This window comes from Pseudopipra pipra, chromosome 6 (genome assembly GCF_036250125.1).
Source record: "Pseudopipra pipra isolate bDixPip1 chromosome 6, bDixPip1.hap1, whole genome shotgun sequence".
NCBI classification, from domain to species: domain Eukaryota; kingdom Metazoa; phylum Chordata; class Aves; order Passeriformes; family Pipridae; genus Pseudopipra; species Pseudopipra pipra.
Genome location: NC_087554.1, coordinates 49,838,941 through 49,858,043, shown reverse-complemented (window position 1 = coordinate 49,858,043; position 19,103 = coordinate 49,838,941). Strand labels below are relative to the sequence as shown.

General features: G+C 42.8%; 1 protein-coding gene across 1 annotated transcript in view; it reads left to right on the top strand.

The window, feature by feature from the left end:
* The first annotated feature begins 6,944 nt into the window (after nt 1-6,944).
* ASB2 (ankyrin repeat and SOCS box containing 2) overlaps nt 6,945-19,103 on the top strand; it is a 50,043-nt gene continuing 37,884 nt past the window's right edge. The window contains exon 1 of the mRNA XM_064659037.1: nt 6,945-7,619. The gene's annotated coding sequence lies outside the window, so the exon portion shown is untranslated. The remainder of the gene's footprint in view (nt 7,620-19,103) is intronic.

Genomic DNA, 19,103 nt, shown 5'->3' with positions numbered 1-19,103 from the left:
GGGGATGACAATGATCGAGGTTGTCCTTTAAGTCCACTCCGGTGAAGCAGGCTGAAAGAAACTGGAAAACTTCTGGACAAAACCATGGTGTGAAGGAAGCAGATGTGGGTCTTGACAGCAAGGATGGGCATTTTGTGCTCAGATGGACAAATCCTGTTACTGTCCCAAAGCTGTTCAGACACAGCAGTTCTGGATTGTTTTCCTTATTTGCCTCCAGCCTGAAACAAGGATTGTTTAAGTCTCCACACTTTTGTCAGTAAATGGTCTCAGCAAATGCTTTTTCTGGGTTTTTCCTTTGGGAAGCTTACTCAGATGCTTCAATCATTGGTACTTACACTCTGTAGATTCCTAATTGTGATGCTTACGCAGGCTGAGACCAACTCTCCATTTATACTGGTTATCTGTTTGTAGATCTTCATGGCCCAGCAGTTGGGCCATGGGAATCTGGGTGTGTGCAATGGGGCTGCAATGGGGCAATCCACAGGCACGACCCATAGGTGACATTGCTACCCTCTTTTGGGCTGCCCTGAAGAAGCTGGAGCAGCTGAATCCCAGTTTGCTCAAGAGGGTAATGACCTGGGCTGGCATTAAAAACATATCCCTGCAGTGGGCAATGATGAGCAGCTGAAGGCAGGAATCTCCATGGTAGCTGGAAGAAGGTGGTGGGGAACTGTAGGTGAGGAATAGAAGCACCTGGTTGCCACTGTGCTGCACCCAGAGCTGCTTGAGGCCAATGCAATTCGGTTGCATTTTGCACAATGCACAGGCAGGTGCAAAGAGGTGAAATGAAACGTTTCTGAGTTTTGTCCTTCCAGGGCTTCTGATTTCCACGAGAGGAACCAAGTTCAGCATGGGCACCATTCTGCCCTTGTAAGCCTGTCACAGAAAGAAAGACTACAGCAACTCCAAACATTTGATTTTCTTACAGAAAAGGGGCTTTAGGTGGCCTAAAGAAAAAAAAATTAGAAAATAAAAATTGTATGTGTCAGTTTACAGTTTTAGTTGAAATTATTTCAAGCATTTTGGTAGGAGAGGGGAAGCGAGGGAAATTGTTGCTGAAATGGAAATGTTTCATTCAGTGGAAAATTCTGACTTAATTTCCGAAAACATGAAAGACTGCAGTCAAAACAGGAGCTGTCATGCCTCTGAAAAGTCACATTTTACATTTGCAGCTGTCATTCTCATCTTAGAGCTGAGATCCTGAGGTGACCCCTCAGCCTCCTCGCCCTGGGAGGTGCTGGCCTTGCTCCTTGGGGGAGAGCGGGTGATCCTGGCCTCTAGGAAAGCTGAAGAATACAGGGAGCAAAGTTCAACTGTAGTCTAAAGACCCTGTGACTTCCATTTTCCAGGTATTTACATATCTGTTATAGTCTCTCAAAGGTCAGTTTCATTTTCTATCAAACCCCACAATTTTGGAAAGTCTTGTTTACATTCAGAAGCAGTTTCAGCATTAGCAGTGCCTATTAACAGTTACCAAGTTGAAAAGATTCACTCTGGGACTGGAACATGACAGCGTTTTCCATGTGCCTGATGCTTTGGGCTCTCTTCTGCACAATGATAAACACGGGAGGAGAGACCCAGGTAGCAGTCTTGGGTGAGGACACTTGGAGTAAAGAGATGGGCAGAGGCATCCAGAAAGTGTAGGATGCATCCAGTCACTTCTAAATCCTGCTTTTTAAGTCCAAGTGAAGCTGATCAGACAAGATACTCATGATGCTATCCAGGGTAAATGAAATCTTGCAGAGCTCTGTGGTGCTGCCTGTCCCTTCCATTGGCAAAGGATGCTGTCCCTCAGCTGACTGAACTGGACAGTTACCAGGGTCATGCTTCACATGCATAAACTATTCTGGAATCATTTCTCTTAACACATCAGCAACAGGAACACTTGCCTTCCTCAGGTCTTTAGGCACGTTCTTATTTTCTTTTTTATTTTACTGTACAACTTAGTTTGCTGTTGATTGTTCTTCTGACTTGGTCCTGGTTGGTTGTAGGGTCGTTTGTTATAAAGGGGATGTTTTTAAAGGTTTCAAAGCTGTGAAATGAGCTTTGATAATTCCTACTTATCAAACAGCATCAGCTTCCAACTATTGATTTGAGCCTTCAACACCAAAGGAAAATCTATGTCCTTCTCCAACTAAGCACAGGTGATATGGTTTTGGTGATTTTGTTCGGGTTTTTACTTATATCTGTAGAAACCACAGAGGTACTGGTTTATTCTGGGTCTTTAACTATACAGCAGCACTATATATAGTAACTATGGTATCACAAAATAATCCAAAAATCTGAAATGTGGAACTTAGCAGAATCTGGAGTGACTGAGTCAGGCCAAGGGAGGTGATACTCCCTCTGTACTCCATTCTCTTGAGACCCTACCTGGAGTACTGCATCCAGCTCTGGGGCTCCAACATAAGAAGGAGATAGACCTGTTGGAGCAAGTCCAAAGGAGGGATACAAGGATGATCATGAGGACTGGAGCATGCCTCCTATGAAGACAGCTTGAGAGTGTTGGAGTTGTTCAGGCAGAGAAGAGAAGGCTCCAGAGAGACCTTATAGCACCTTCCAGTTACCTAAAGGGGGCTGCAGGAGAGCTGAAGAGGAACTTTTTACAATTGCTTCTTTTCTGAAAGAAGCAATTATTATTCGTTTACTAGTGGACTGACTGCACATGGGGCTGTGATACAACTGGAGAAAAGGTGTTACTTCCATCCTCTGTGTGATCAGAAGAAATTTTCATTCAAAACATTATTCAGTGCAGTCCGCTGAGCAGCCCAGTGCTTTCCAGCCCACTGGCTCATGCTTTGGATGAAGAGCCATCATTACTACACCCTCATTGGAGAGCAAGGTGAGAGGGGAGCAGGATCTGCAGCACGGTGGTGGGACATTTTGGAGAGCATTTGTGAATCTAGCTCTGCGCTCTGGACACAGCTCCACACCTGCCAGAGACACCAGTGCAAGCTCTTGCCACTCCTTGCCTACCTGTCCTAAAGGTTAGCATCCTTGGCACCAGTACCACTCCTTGTTGACTTTGGCAATAAACTTGGGGCACGACCAGTACTCAGCTGCTGTCACACAGGGCTTTTACTAGCTGGATAATTCTTTGTGACTCAAGGAGGGCTGATCTTGAAGAGTGGTTTGAGCTATTAAAACTGATGCTAGCTTTGGACTGAGACAAAAGACAACAAGTTTGATGCTAGATCTGAAAGAACTTCATGCTGCCTGCAATTAGTGCCTCCAGCTTCATCTGCTGGTGAGTCACTTAGGAGTGCCTAATGATATGACTCTTAGGAAACAAAACTTTAGCAACCTGCTCTTCTGTTTAGATGAGTGTGAGGAAGAAGTCAGGGGTTTAGTTCACTGCAGCCTGGTGCAAAGCAATGTCAGATGCTTCCTTTCTAATTAGGTAGTGCTTTCTAGCAAGCTTGCCCTAGTGTAGAGATTTGGCAGCTTGCAGAAAAACTGAATGGAACATGCTGTTATTCCAGTGGAAATCCTGGATAAGGTATTCACCATGCATAAGTCAGTGGAGCCCCTGTGTTTCATAGGTAATGAATAACTTCTCATTAAATTCTCATCCATCACAAAGTGATGGATGCTGTGATAACACAGCACAGTGTGTGTGTTACTGGCCAGTACCAAAGTACTGTCATGGTATCATGAGCTCTGTGATGCTGGGTTTGCATCTTACCCTTTCTTATTCCACCATTCCTGCTCACATCGTCTGTCCCTGGAGAGCCTCTGCTCTTCCACCCACACGGTGTTCTGGTAGGTAATAATTTGTCCATTTTGTAACACCTTCTTTTTCCCAAAGAAGAAGGAACTAACATGAGGGGTTCTGTACTGATTTCAAAGTGGATGCTCTGAATCAGAGTGCACCAAAGTGTGCACTGGTCCCACTGATTCCTAGCACAACCAGTGAAATGTCAATATTTTCTATTACCAGTGTGTTTCTATTATGCGGCAATTACATCTATTTTTACGAAGTTGGATATGCATGGAAAAGCAATGAAAAGGAGTATTAGAAGAAGAACTGGTTACAAAAAACAGCTATCCTAATGCTGAGGTTTGCAGTTTTAATGGGTTGAAGCAGCAGTACATTCATCTAAAATAGTGCCATGGGGATGCTTTCCACTTTTTATCACCACATTGTATTATTCCACCACTACCCACCATCAGCTTGTTTTGTGCCTTCCTTGAAGCATCTTGCACTGAGTCTGGTCTCCAGTCTGGTCTCCAGCTCCAAATGGCAATGTTCCAGATTCATCAGTCTGTGTCACTAAGTGTATGATATGAATTTTTTCAAAAGTGAATTCTGGTGAGGAAAAAGAGGCAATTCCTCTGCAGGAAACCATTAATTGCCCTAAATAACCTCCTAATCTACAGGATTTGAGTTTACAGCTCTGCTGCCCTCAGCCTGTGCCCAACACCATAGTATTGTCATGGGGCTATGCTGTCCGTTGCAGGCACATGCTGTAGCCAGGAATGCAGGCAGGGTGGATCAGAATCAGTGAAGGAGTGTGTTTCTGTACATCATTAACTAGTCCTGGCCAGTACTGGGATTATATATTGTTATTAGCATGTACTACCATTAGTATTTCTTTTCCTTGCTAAGAAATGCACATAGATACAGACTAGGTCCACAACCTGAGATTTGAGACCATGAAGCTCAACCGATTTTCTCTTCCCTTTTTATTTTTGCAAGGTAAAGTAATTTGTCTTGTCTCAGTAGGGCCAGGATTTCAACTGAAGATTGAGAGATCTGAGGCAATGTTCAGAGTTAAACCCAAAGCAGTAACAGCTTGGGAACTGTCTGGATGCTATTATTGGCCCTTTCACTGGCTCCTCCTCTGACCAAGCACTTCTCCATGTTTCTGTTATCACTCTGTTAAGACAGGATTATTCTGCTAAACCACTTTAATACAGGGCTTTGGAAAAGGCTGGAGAAAACCCTTGAAATGTTAATGGTAAAACCACGGCAGTTCCCACTTTCTAGAAATGTCCATATATAGCTAAGCTTAGGCAGTCTCCAAGTGGATTTATTTATCCTAGCAGACTGCATGCTCTATGGCTTTCTCCAATGATACTCTGCTCCTCACGTTTACATTCCCAGGGGCTGAATCCTGAAAAATCGGCTTTGAAGAACATGTTGTGACATATCTCGGCCAAGAAGTACAAGTCTCCCTGTCCTGGCTTTATAGCCTGTCTGTTGTCAGATCACCTAAAAGGAGCTGAATCCATTAATGCTGTTAATGTTGCAGACTGGCAGCAAGTGGGACTATGCTTTGTGTAATGTGCATACCACACATGCATAGGTGCATGTACTGCTGATCATATGTAGCCCTTTTTAAAACCTTTCCCCCAGTATTTCAATTCTTTAATATATCTACTTACTTTCAGAAAAAAAAGCGAGAGGTAGAGAAATATTGCTCTTTGTGGGAAAATTGAAACATGGTGTTATGTGACCTTTTCCCAGTCTCTTTGTAGCTTGCTTGTAGAGCTGAGAGACAGTTTGGAGCTTCTTGTTCCTGGCTGTTTGTACTCCTGCTGCCATTGGCATAACTGCTGGTCTGGATGGTACTGCATTTGCCAGAGTGCCTGGTGAGCAGGGCAACTCGCTGGGGTTCAGCCCAGTACAAATCCCTTTGGGAGATCATCTTTTTCTTCTGGCAGCTGCCCAATGACACTAATGCTTTTGTCCCTGTCCCCATTTCCTCCCTGTGACTCTGTCTGGCCTCATGCAACCTGCTCACCTGCTGTCTGAAGTGACCTTTCTCCTGGCTGGTGTGTAGCTCTACCTCTGTTTTTTTCCACAAGATGCTGCCCTTCATCTGGAGTGGGAAAGCTCACTCATCAGCATCTGGATGAAGAGTGCAGAAAGTTGACCCACTGTTGTGTCTCTCGCTTGCAGAACGATTGTTGGCTGCAATGGCTTCCAGTTACCAAGTAGCTTTCTTAGTGACTAGAAGAGTCTTTGAATTTACCAAGCCTGCTTCTAGGGCTGGGCAGGGACGAGTGTAGGCTGGGTTGGTCCCCAAGCACCAAGGCTCTGCAAGGGGCTGTGCAGCTTTGCCTTTGCTGGTAGGATCAGTCCCTTCTCTCACCATCAACGCTGAGGTAACCATTGAGCAGCTCTGGCATCACCACTCAGCCATTGCTGAGCAGAAAGGTTAGTGCCAGGAGTAGTGCCACCTGGACACAGCCCACACCCAATGGGCACCACTGGAGCCTCCCTCGGACCTGACCTGGAGTATCGATCAGATCCAGGGCAATGATATTAGGAGACAGGCTTTTTGGGACTGCCTTCTCTCCCAGCAAGGGCATGGTTTCTCAATTTATACCAATTAAATAATGAATAAGGGTGATTAGTTTAACCAAAAATATTGTGAGTATTCTTTTAACCATAGAAATCAGCCTCAGTAGCAATATTTTGTAAACATGGCTCAAAAATAGGCTTCAGTCACCATGTTTGTGTATCATCGTGGCCTGAATTGCACTTGGCCTCCCTCCAGGAGCCCACTTGATATCCATGAGAGATTCCAACAGGGAGGGTATCCAGGCTGTGCAGTTGCCACTGACACCACTCATTTGACAAAAGGGATTTTTTCCTACTCTGTTCAAATGAGGGGGATATATTTTATATTTATGGTCAGCAATAACTGGAGAAACATTCTCCTCCTCAGCTGTTATATGTGAGTCTGAGCCCTAAAGAATTCTTGCAAGAAGATGAAATTCACTACCAAGTATTTGATTTTTAAGTGGTGTGACTTGACCTACATACCACCCTATAAACCATAAATAACATGCTTAGTAACATCATGATTTTTGTGCTATCATGTTCCCATAGCATGGCTTCAAGGTCATACTGGCTTCTTTTTGTGGTCATCTGACAGGATGACTAAATTCTTCATCAAGTTCTGGTTTGTAGCTGAGTCTTGTATTTCCTCTTACCCTGAGTTCCCCAACAAGTTCCAAATAATCGGTCGAAGGACAGAAGGCAAATGGACCACAAAGTGGATAGAGGTACCACCTACCATCTGTCACATACACCTAATGGTCCTTTCTTGTCATGGTAGGAGCTAAATCCTGCTGATGTGCAGATTTCTTCCTGTGGGATATATTATTCTCATGGACCTCTGAGGAAGTGACTACACCTTACAAAATCCAGAAAGAATCAGGACTTCTGCATAACAACCTAATCTCACTTCTGGGGAGTGTGTCTAGTAGCAGGAATTGATTCAAGATGACTAATTAGGAGCACTCGTATCTCAGCTCTCAGCTTGCTCCCCTCTACCACATCTGGAGGTCATCTCAACGGTGAAGAATTCCAAAAATAGAAATTGGGATTCCTTTGTAATTGCCAGTTTTCAAATGTGGGAGTTTCACATTTTCAGATGCACCTGCAGGTTTTCCTGCAACTTTGAAGAAGGCTTGAAAAAGACTTCTGTGGCAAAACCACACTGTGTCTTCTTTCTCACCCCTACCTGAACAGGAGGGACTGCTACTTAATCTGCTGAGTCCAAAGCATGGGCTAGATTGAGGTGTGAGAAAATTATGTGAAGTGCCTGTGCTGGTGAAAGCCTGACAAAAGGAAACAACCCTGTTCTTCTCAGAGAATGTGAAAGGTAAGAAAACAAGACAGCACAGCCGAAGTGATTTCATGTCAAAGGGCTTTAAAATTCTAATCCCAGGGAATCTAATTTCTGGAAAACATGGTGATAAAGACAGAAAGGAGGAAAACATTTCACCAAGTAAGGTGTTGCTCCATCAGCAGAGAATGAATACAGTGGGACTCTGTATTCCCGCAAGGAAATCAATCCAGCGTGAGATTTCACAACAATGAGTGAAATGGTTTTTAAAAAAAGCTCTTTGGTTTGGGTTTTGGCTTGGGTTTTGCAGGGTTTTTTATGTTTTGTAGTTTTTTTAAAGTCTGCAGGGGGGCTTCTGTATCCTTTAAACAGGCTACTCCTTAAAGAGACTTGACCTCACAGTGAAAACAAGCCAGTGACTTTTCATGGCTCAAGGTCTAAATCTTGCCAAGAGATAAACTATTTATAGGCTTAACACCTGACTAGGTGTTAAATAGCTCTGTCTGGTAAATCTTTTGGTGTAAAATTATCACTCCAGATTGAGACTGGACTGAAAACCCAAAGACCTGGAATGCTAGAAAGTATTTGGATAGGATTTAAGACGCATTTATGAAAATGCATTCAATGTGTCATCTCTAAGGTATGTGTAACTCAGCAGGATTAGAGATTTTAGTAATGATAAACAGGTCCTTCACCCGTATGTAAACAACCCAACAGTGATTTATTTAAAAGAAAATCACCCAAGTGTTTAAATACAGCATTAAAACACAAATGGGTTTATCTGCACCCAGTTAGCCTTCTGCAAACTGGATCTATGTTTGACAGCCTCCACTGGATGGTAGCCCCCCTCATTCTAACACAAATATTCCCTTGACTCCAGTATATTTTTTATAAAAGCAAGAGAAAAAAGTATCAAAGCTTGTTGGACTGATTTGCTTGTTTGGAGAAGCTGAGAGAGCATAGTTGACCTTAGATATGAGGAGCAGGCAGGTCAGGGAGCAGGACTGTATTCATTTTATAGTGTAATAAAAGTTTAAACATATTACAGCCCTCTTGATTGTCTTGCATGGGACTACAGGGGTCACAACCAGTTTGCTAAAAAATATTGAGCTATAAAACAGTCTGGAGTCTCTTCTACTGCAACTCTAATCCTCTAATCAAGAAATGGAGAAATACAGACTGTGTCACTCACAAAAGGGTGGAAGCAGAAGTTCAGAAATGCGTCTTATCCACATTTCTCCCATGCAAGCATGTGCTGTAGAGCCATTTCAGGGCAAGATCCACAGTCATTGGGAGGGGGGTAATCTAACCATAGTCAAAACCCAAATTCTGAGGCCTGAGAATGTGCCTATGTGGTCTGAGAAAAGTGCTAAGCAAGGCCAGCAGGCTACAATTTGTCCAGGCAGGTTTCTTCAAGTTGGCTCCACCTTAGTGTTGTACGGTTGTGTGGAGCCAGGAGCAAAACAGAGCTAACAGCCAATGATGGAAATGGGAAACGGGGCTCAGGAGGCTCAGAATGCTCATAGTCACTTTCAGTCCAGTCTGTGTTTGCAGGGGTAATGTAGTGGAGCCATCCAAGTATCACAGCCCTCTTCTGCGGGCTCAGCAGACCTGCTGTCTGTGGTACATGGTTGGTGTTTGCAGGTCTCAGAGCTTCCTGTGCAAGAGGCATGCTTTAGACCCCATCTTCAATAGCAAGCTGAGCAAGGCAGAAATGAACCATATACTTTGTGAATCCTTTCAGCAACTTCATGTCATCTTGGCCTAACCTAGTTCCCAAGCAGACAACCCTATCAATCAATTGTGGTGATGCTGCTAAGCTGCACTATGCAGTCCTGACTTACTTTCTTCACAAGCAGAATTGTGTTCGTAAGTTGAAGAATTTTGTCCCTTAATATCACCTGGAGGAGTTTGTGCTCCTAGTTCCCAGCTGTAAGGCTATGTAGATCCCAGGGTCAAACTGGGATGCTGCTATTATAGAAGAGATCTGGCTCCCTCATCCTCTGCCTACCACTTGACAGTGCTAACCAGGCATGCAGGCTCAGTCCCAGTCGGTGTGACTCGCTACCTGCTGCTCCTGCCATCAGATGCCAGCTGCAGCCCAGCACACCTCTGCACAGCTGAGTGCTGGTGACTGGCTGCAAGTACTGGACCCAGCTCAGGAGCAAAGGGAGGCAGTGTCAGTTGCTGTTATTACAGTAAAGGAAACAGCAGGTGCCTTAGAGTAACACCATTAGGCAATTTGTCACTGGTTTTCAGCAGAAAACCTTCAAATACTTTGTATTTAGCAATTTTCCTCTCTACCTTTTGCTGCCCGAAAAGAAAATGAAGAAACACATGACTGTTTTAGAAGAGTTAGTTCTAACAGTAAGAATGTTGTTAAAAGGATCCTTTGGTGTCAAAGGAACTTTTAATTGTGTTATGCCTCGTGAGGAGGATTTCCATGATGTTGGAGGAGTATATAAAACAACTATCCTTTGAGAGGGAAATCCAGCAGTTCTGACTGTTCAGCCTCCCAGTGGTCTCCTGAAATAATAGGAATGCTAATAATCATAATACTTAATAATAGCAAGTATAAATGTCCCATGGTACTACACTTTAATGAGATCTACTCCCAAATGCTGCATGCAGTGTTCCTGAAAGGCAGACTCAGACCACATAGGTGCTGTAGGGAGAGCTGAGCAGAGCAGGGGAGCTGAGAGCCTGTCTGGGACAACGGGAACTTGGCTGGCTCACCGCTAGTGAGAAAGTATCCCAGAGTGGATACCAGTGCTTTCTATAAATAAAGCAAGGGCATAACATTAGGGAGAACGAAGAGCCAGTTAAGCTAAAGGAGAGTTGGCAGCAAAAGAAATAAAGGGCCATGAGTCAATTAGAAGAAAGCATGTAATCAGAGGAAAGAGGTCTTGAACAATATATTCCTGGGTTTAACAGGAGCTGGGGCTACAGCCATGTTGGACACCATCCCTGTCATTGCAAGTTACAGCCTCTTGAAAGCCCTCTAATGCTGGAGGTGCCTAAATCACTTAGCACTCTGCCATAGGCATTGAGAGCCTCCTGGGAGCTGCAGGCTCTGCATCACCATGTGCCCAGCACTGCTCAGGCCGAGCAGCTTCATTCTTTACTCATCTCTCAGCTGCATCAAAAGTAGCTGATCACCAACTGATGTCCTAGGATTTAAACCTGGAGAGCTTCTCACCATGATCAAGAGGCACTGTATTTTAATCATGACTAGATGAGGGGGAGGCAGTGCTCCATCATCCACATTTTTTACACAGCTGCTTTATTGATAAACAGGCTAGATAACAGACCTTAATCCCCTCTGACTGCAAAAGGAACCTGAGCTCCCAGATTTTGAGTCCATTTTGGGTTTAAAACACCATTTATCTTGTCAAGCTAAGCAGTTCTTAAAGCCCCTTACTGTGTTTAGCCCAGATTTCCTTGCTCCTTTTTGATGGCTCTCATTATATTCTGAATGAGGATTGTACATAATGTTTACTAACAACAGCAGGGGACAAGACTTAAAGTTGCAATGAGTCCCATTTAGTACCTTGCTCCTATTACCAATACTGTACTGTTGTGCTAATTTTTTTTACTAACAGAATAGATGGAACAATGGAGATGCACCAGTTGGATATTGTGGCAGGGGAAGCTTAGCCCTTACCTCACTCTCAGTTTTTCAGCTCTGCTACAAGTTTATTTTTCGATCCCTCTGTCATTTCATTTGACTCTACTTCTGCTTGGCAGTTTATGCTGCCTCATTTCCTCTTTTCCCATTAGTCTTAAAAAAGCTTATGAAAATTAAAAGTTTGATTTGCATTCTGGCACAAAAGAAGTGAAATGCTGCATTTAACAGGGGGATGAGACATTCCACACAGGGACTTGGTAAACTGACAGATTATCCAGTGCCATGGATAGATGTATTAGCTTCCATCAGATCAAGTCCCAAACAATTGAAGTGTTCACACTGGGAATGGAGCGCAGGGGAAGATGTTCATGTAATAACTGACCTCAGTGCCATTGCTAAATCCAACTTGAAGGATTTTACAGCGCGAGCAAAGACCTAGACTGCAGTCTATGCAGGCTGCAGCACTGAGTCTCGTGACATGGTAAATTATGAAAGTCACTCCTGTCACTGCATGTGGGATGTCCCCCAGAGAGACAGCGAGCACTTTACTCTCCCTTGGAGAAAGACTACAGTTTGCAGCAATTCCCCTGCTCTAATGGACTATGCCTGTTGGTTAAATTTCCTACTGATTGCAATGTGTGTAAATGTGCAAAGACTAGCCATGAACAGCCAGAAGAGAGTCACAGAGGAATGAAGCAGGACTAAACCCTGATACCAGGGCTCTCCTCTCCCAGCACAGTGGAGAAGGATGCTTATGTCTTGATGTGCTTGGTGGTCAGCTCTGCTCTTCGCTGGGACACAGATTTCATCCTCACTTTAATTTCTTGCCACTTGGCAACAAGCTCTGCTGTGACACAATTGACTGTGACCTCTCTTTAGAAGCAGAGTCTTCTGGAGCATACTTGCACTGCTTTTCAGTGTCTTGCTGGGGGCCTACAAAGAAAATCAGCTTTGCAAGCCAGTAAAGGCACACAGCAAATCCCCCTGTGACTGCATAAAGCCAATTCAGAGTACAATCTCTTTGTCCTAAATCTGGTCAAAATGTCATTTCCAACTGCTGACCCTCACAGTACAGTCATACTCTTTATATGGTGATCCCGAACCTGAACAGGAGTGTGACAGTTTTAGGAACTCCCTGTTTGGTTGAAGTAAACCATGAGACTTCCTGTGAGCGTGCAAGGAGCCACCATGACTCAAGGTCCCATCCTGCCACTACCCCCAAGAAGCATAAAGTGGGAAGGCACCTTTTGATCAGGGTGCAGTTAAGGTGCAGCAAAGGAGAAGGTGGTGGGTTAGGCTGGGCTGTACTCACACTATTATGACCAGTGAGGCTGGTAGGACACTGACAGGTAGGTCTGAGCAGTCCTTAGAGTCTCGTATAGTCATGGTAGGTCAAGCTGGGAAATGCCGAGTGCAGCCCTCAATCATACAGTGCTGGATTTATGCTGGTTTGGGTGCATATTGATTTAAATAAATAGTGAGTTGTCCACACTGGCTGGTGTTGGACAAATTTTGCTACATATGGGCCTAACGTCCAGAAAAATATAACTGAGTGTGGGGTTTTTAACTGAGTAGAGGGCTTGCTGATCTTCTAGGGCACCTAGGCATTTCAAAGAGGTGCCAAAGTTAGATGATTAAACAACCCTGAAGCTGATGAACAAGAGTAAACATCCTGAGAGGTCAGTGTAGCCCTCTCAAGTTCTGCAGTGCCCAAGGAGGTATCACAGAATATGCTTAGTTGGAAGGGACACACAAGGATAATCAAGCCCAAGTCCTGGCCCTGCACAGAACCATCCCCAAAAGTCACACCATGTGCCTGAGTATCATCCAAACACTTCTTGAACCAGACTGGGAAAGCACAATTTCAGGGTCAGCTGGGAGTTGATCTTTCTCGCAGTCATGGTCCTCCAGCTCAGGGCACTGAGACCCCCTTGGTCCATCTTCCGTGTTGAAGACAGAGGCAAAGAAAGCATTAAGCACCTCTGCCTTGTCTCTGTTTGTGAGGTGACCATCCTCCTCCTGTAATGGGCCAATGATATTTCTACACTGTCTATTGCCATTAATCTGTCTCTATCCTGATTCAGGGCGGTGTAAGGTGATGAGACTGTGAAGTATTGCTCATTGCTCACAGTTACATGGGGCAAATTGAAGCACAGGACCTGGGCAGAACCCACTTTCTGCACAGAGGAGGGCAGGAAGTACTGAGGTAGAATTAACATGTAATAATTGGACATTCCAAACTGGAATTGTCCACAGCTACAGATGTTATTGTTGAAGACTCGGAAGTAAGATTTATTTCCTTAACGGAGTATGTCTTTCTTTTTTGGTTGCATTGTTGATTTTTTGCCTTTTTCTCATAATGAATAACTGCTTTTGGGTTGCTGTATGTAAAAAAAAAAAATGCATATTTTTTAAATGTAGAATTTCCTTTGCGGGAAGTCTCCCTATAAAAATGTGTCTTAGCTCAAATTTGAACAGACGTCTTAAATCTACTGCATGCTTGGCTTCCTGCACTCATGACACTGCCTCACCTGGGCTGTCAATAAACCATAAGAAGGTAATTTTCCTGAATAACAGAGTGCCATGCACTCACTTCTCTAGGGGCCCAAACTTGGATCCAAATGACACCAATTAGCTGGAAAAGTCTGGGGTCAGCTTAGCTGACACACGCACTGTGCACTGAGAGGGCAGTGGATAATTTAATAGGTAAGAGTTTGCTTTGATTTAATGAGAAAATGCTGTTCCCTGAGATTCTCCGGCATACATGTGAATAGGCAAAGAGATTTGTCCCACCTCGTGGATGATGGGGACATGAGTGACACCTCTGTCCTCTTCCTCCATGGGAAAATATACAACAGTCAATCAAATCAACCAAAGCATCACTAAAATCATTAATTTCTTACTCCATGTTCACTTGCCTGTACACCGTGAAATGACCTTTGGCTTCAGCAGGCATTTCATCCTTAGAAAAGAATTCACAGCTGACTTTCCCTGCGTAAAGTTGTTAAAGAATCAAGTTACCCAAGGATATGCAGAAAAAGCAAAATGTCATACAGGACTTCCAATCTTTTTGATCTCATACCCACAATATGTAAGTAAGGAGAGCAAGAGCTCATCTCTCAGAGAGGCTTGAAGGTGATAATTTCTCCTCCCCTCCCCTGGGGACCAGCAGAAGGGACTGTCCATATGTTAGTACTGATGATGCTGTCTATCACCTAGGCCATGCCAGGCAAAATCACAAGTCACCTTGGTTGTCTTCATTCCAGACCTGGACTCTCTCTGCTGGCATGTAACACCATTGATGTGGGACAAGATGTTTGTATCAGCCAGGAAATTACTCAGTTGACATGTTTTTAAAAAATAACTTATTTGCCAGCAAAGACAGACCAGGCAACAGCCTTCATCATATTTCTTTTGATGATATTTCTAGTTACAGATTTTCTGTTGAGACATAATTAATTCTTTGGCCAAGTCATAAGCTCAATGATGCTGATGTGAATTGAAAGGGAATCAGTTGCATTTGTTGGTGTCACAATAAGGTTAATTAGAAAAGATGAGGGCAGGATGCATCTCCTTAACTCTTGTAGATTTGTCCTTCGCATACTGAATACAGTAATTGTTTGAAAAGTTCTTTAAAAATTTATGAATCGATGATAGGGGAAGTTTAATATTCTGATTTTTATAAAGCTTGATTGGTTTCAAAAACAATTACACTACTTGGAAAATTTTATTTTATGAAGCAAGGTCATTCCAGTATTTTTTGCTATTCCAGCATTCCTTTTCAGTTCAATATTAAGTTAAATGGAATGTAAAAAGAAATAAAGACTCCACTTCATGTTTACAAACAGATCAAGAATTTGCATCTGGAATCAGACCTTGTATGAGAAATATCAGCTTGCAGTAATGAGATTTTCTTCCTAGTACCTTTCTTAAGCCTGTTAATAGCAATGATATGTGGTGCTTTGTCGTGGCATACGGTCACACAGCTCTGCTCAGTAGAGCATCATAGCAAAGATGAGAAAGGGTTGCGTTGAGACAAAGAAAAGAGTTTCTTTCATTGCTCTGGCATCAGCGGTTTCAATGCCAGAGGGGTTTTGGCCCAAATGTTTACAGACATGACTGTACTTTGAGATGTTCTGTGTATAAAATGAATGGCTGTTTTTATAAATATGTATATATCTATCTGGGCAGGGCTCCCTATGAAGACAAAGTGGACTAAATACAGATTGAGGGAACATAAAACAGACCTGTCTAGCTTCCTGACAAGTTGGTGCAAAGATTATACTTTAGCACTGCACTCAGGGGCCAGGCAGCAAATACGTTGCATCATATTGCACAATGGCAAAAGGCAGGCAGGCAGGGCACAAAGGAGGCAGGCAAGGCTTCCAACAGGAAGAGTCAACCTAAAAATTACCAACCTGACAGCCTTTAAATTGCACTTTGGAATCACTGTTTAATTCCAAAAATTTGAAATTTTATAGATATGTGAGCCCAGGTCAAAGAATCACAGAATATGCTGAGTTGGAAGAAACCCACAAGGATCATCAAATCCAGCTCCTGGCCCTGCACAAGACCAACCCCAAGAATCACACCATGTGCCCAAGAGTATTGTCCAAAGACTTCTTAAACTCTGTCAGACTTGGTGCTGTCACCACTTCCCTGGGGAGCCTGTTCCAGTGCTCAACCACCACCCTCTGAGTGAAGAACCTTCTTCTAATTTCCAGCCTAAACATCCTCTGACACAACTTCAGGGCATTCTCTCGGGTCCTGCCCAGCAAGATTGACATATATTTATCAGTGTAATTCAGAGTGTGATGGTCTCTTGAATTAATCTTCTGGTATTGATGGATGCTAAGCAGCTCCTGAAGATTTTCTTCAGGCAAAAAGTTTTTCTTGCCACCTCTGCAGAGATTAATTCAGTGGGCATAACTGTTGGAATACTGAAGAAAGTACCTGGTCTCATAGGTTTTACAAAAAAGAAAGTGAGATATAGGCCCAGCTACAGATTTTCCACTGGGCACAGAATAAGTCTGAGAGATATGATATGAAAAATGAGCCTTCTGTTCCAGGATTAGTGCTATACAAAATGTCTTATGTGATCTTACATATTTGATTTGTTTATGGTTATAAATTTTAGAAGTCTGGAGTGTTTTATTACTGGGGTTAGAGGTCTTTGAAGGCAAACTATAAGAGAATGGTCTTGAAATGTGCAAAATTAATGGACATTTCTGGCTGATTCTTTTGAAGAGATACTCTATTGGAAAGAAATACTGTCAACATATGTGGGAAGGACTGTGCTTCTTGGACCTTTTGCACCATTTTGAGAAGGCTGATGGGCAATTCAGCTAGCTCTAAGCACCTATGTAAGTAGGTTTGTGCAGCAACTTAGATAAAGTAGGTTAATACATGTATTTGCCTGAGCTCTGTGCTATGCAAATAGATACCACAGTGGTGGGCACATTAGAGATGACGGATGGATTAGATGGACTAATGTGAGCAGCAGCTGCACATACTCAGTTTCCCAGATCTGTTCTAGGCTTTTCTGGGGCTGAGTCAACCACTTGTGCACATATGTGTTGTATTAATCATGGTGTTCTGTCTTTTTATTTTTATTGACTCCATATTATTTGCTATACATTCTGATTTTGCAATTATGAATCATCTCACTGTCTTCTACAATTTCCCTTCCCCATGTTGCAAAACAAATTTAAATTCAGTCAGTGTCTACTGAGATCAACCAGTTTGGTTTTATGTTGTGGGATGCCACCCTTAAATGTACAATGCTAAGTTTACAGATAAAGCTGCTTTACATGTACAGGAAAGTTACTACTCAGCTATTCTTCCCTTTCGTCCTAAATTCTTTAGAAGCACTGTTGTTTCTGAGAATCTCCAAGCACCATGTTCCCCATCAAGGTTTTTTCTTTTATATTCAAGGGTGTGGTGGGATTTGAAGTCACCTACCTGAATTCACCCAACTGGGTCACAAAACATTTCTTTGCTTTTCTTCACTTGCAGCAAATACTTCATTTGAGATTGCTGGGGACGCCTGGTTTCTCACATGAAGTTGGGAGCACACTAGGAGCACACTTTCCCAACACACAGTGCTCTATTCAGTAAGCCATATACATTTTGATGATTTCTACTGAAAAGAAAGGGAGCAGAGTTGGGGGTGGAAATGTTGACAGCCTCTGCCTGCATCAACAAAATCCAGCCCCATTTGTTTTAATTATACCAAACTATGATTTGGAGAAATATAAATTTCAAGATGGATGCAAATCTCCTGCCAATCTCTGCTGAGCAGAGGGGAGCAGTGGAGAGCCACTTCCTGGCCACAGCTGTAAGCCCTGTTCCCCCAGAAGCCTTAGCCATGTCCAGGTAGAGATGGTAGGCCAGGTGATCAGGCTTACCCTGGCAAATATTTCTACTGCTTGCCACTGTGCAGAGATCTGCCAAGTCATGTTAACAACCTTATCTGGGCAAATGTCCCTTTCTTGCCACATGCAACACCTTGGGGGAATTTTCAACCTGAAAGCTTCAAAATCAACAGCAAAAAATTCAATATAATCAGTTCCCAGGATAGCATCAAAATACAAATGCTACAAACAGAATTGGAGGGTTGGGATTTAATGTCTTTAATTTTTCAGAAGCTGTTTGGCTTTCTTGGTGCTGTCCTTTTTTCACATGGTTCCTAGTTCTCTCTTTGCATCTGTGGTGCATCTGTGCATATTTACTGCAGCATGTGCAGAGGTACAAAGATTTTATCTTTTTTTTTTTTATTCTTCTTCTAAATGGCAGTTGTCTCAGCAGTATTTTGTTTCATTTGCACAGCAAAGCCTGGTTTTCCTCTATGAAATAAGCAAGAGGTGCAGAGTCCCATGCTTGTATCTGGGTTATGCCATTTTAGTTATATGTAATTGCAGATTTATTTTCTCATAATTTCTTTTGGTTCTGTGCTAATATGCATCCTATGCTGCTAACCTGTATGATGATTTTTTCCTGAGGATGCTTAGCCAGTACAGAACTCTGACCTGTACACCCAGGATGGTAAAGATATATACTTCCTACAATAAACTCTTTTGTTTGCTTACTCCAATTCAGCATAACCACCTGCAGTGCACCATTCGTGTGTCACTTTGTTTCACGGATCTGAAGCACAGTTTTAGAAATCTCTTGATGGAACATACATGTCTCTCCCTGAAGTGATTCTTGTGCTCCTACTTTGGAAACAATTAAATACAGTTCCACTAAAATAATCAGGAATGTACTGATTTATAGTATCTAAAAATCTGCTTGTTCTGTACATAAATAAATGCAAAAGTCTGCATTGCCTGCCCTCGTTTGGAGTGAGGAAGGTAAAGACAGATGGAAATTGTCTGGAAGTGGAGATTTAACTATATGAACTATTTCTTTATATGAAGAAAGATGGAGAAAGCCCACATCTTCTGCAATATTTTCCCCAGCTATTCTCTTGCCATACTAATTTGTACCTGCAATGGATACCTCAGGTAAAGGACTTCACTGTCTTTTTCCAAGTATACAAAATTTCCAGTAAGATATATGTTCATATGCACATATATATATCTGAAGAGAGAGACAGAGTCCTTTTTCATGTGTGTGCTTTGCATGACAGGAGGCTCAGAAGAGAAAATATTAGTTTTTCATAAGTAAAAAAATATAATTACCCCAGAGAAAGAAAAGTTGGTAATGCCTGGTTGATCTATTCTTTCTTTGGATATTTACTTATTTCTAGTGTGTTATAAGACCCTAGGGTATTTTGACTCCTCACTTACTCCAGTGTGACTCTGTCATCTTCTCTGGTACTGAACCAACATACCAGAACATACCACCAAACTGATATTAGTTCCCATGCTTTGTCACAAAGATGTGATGCA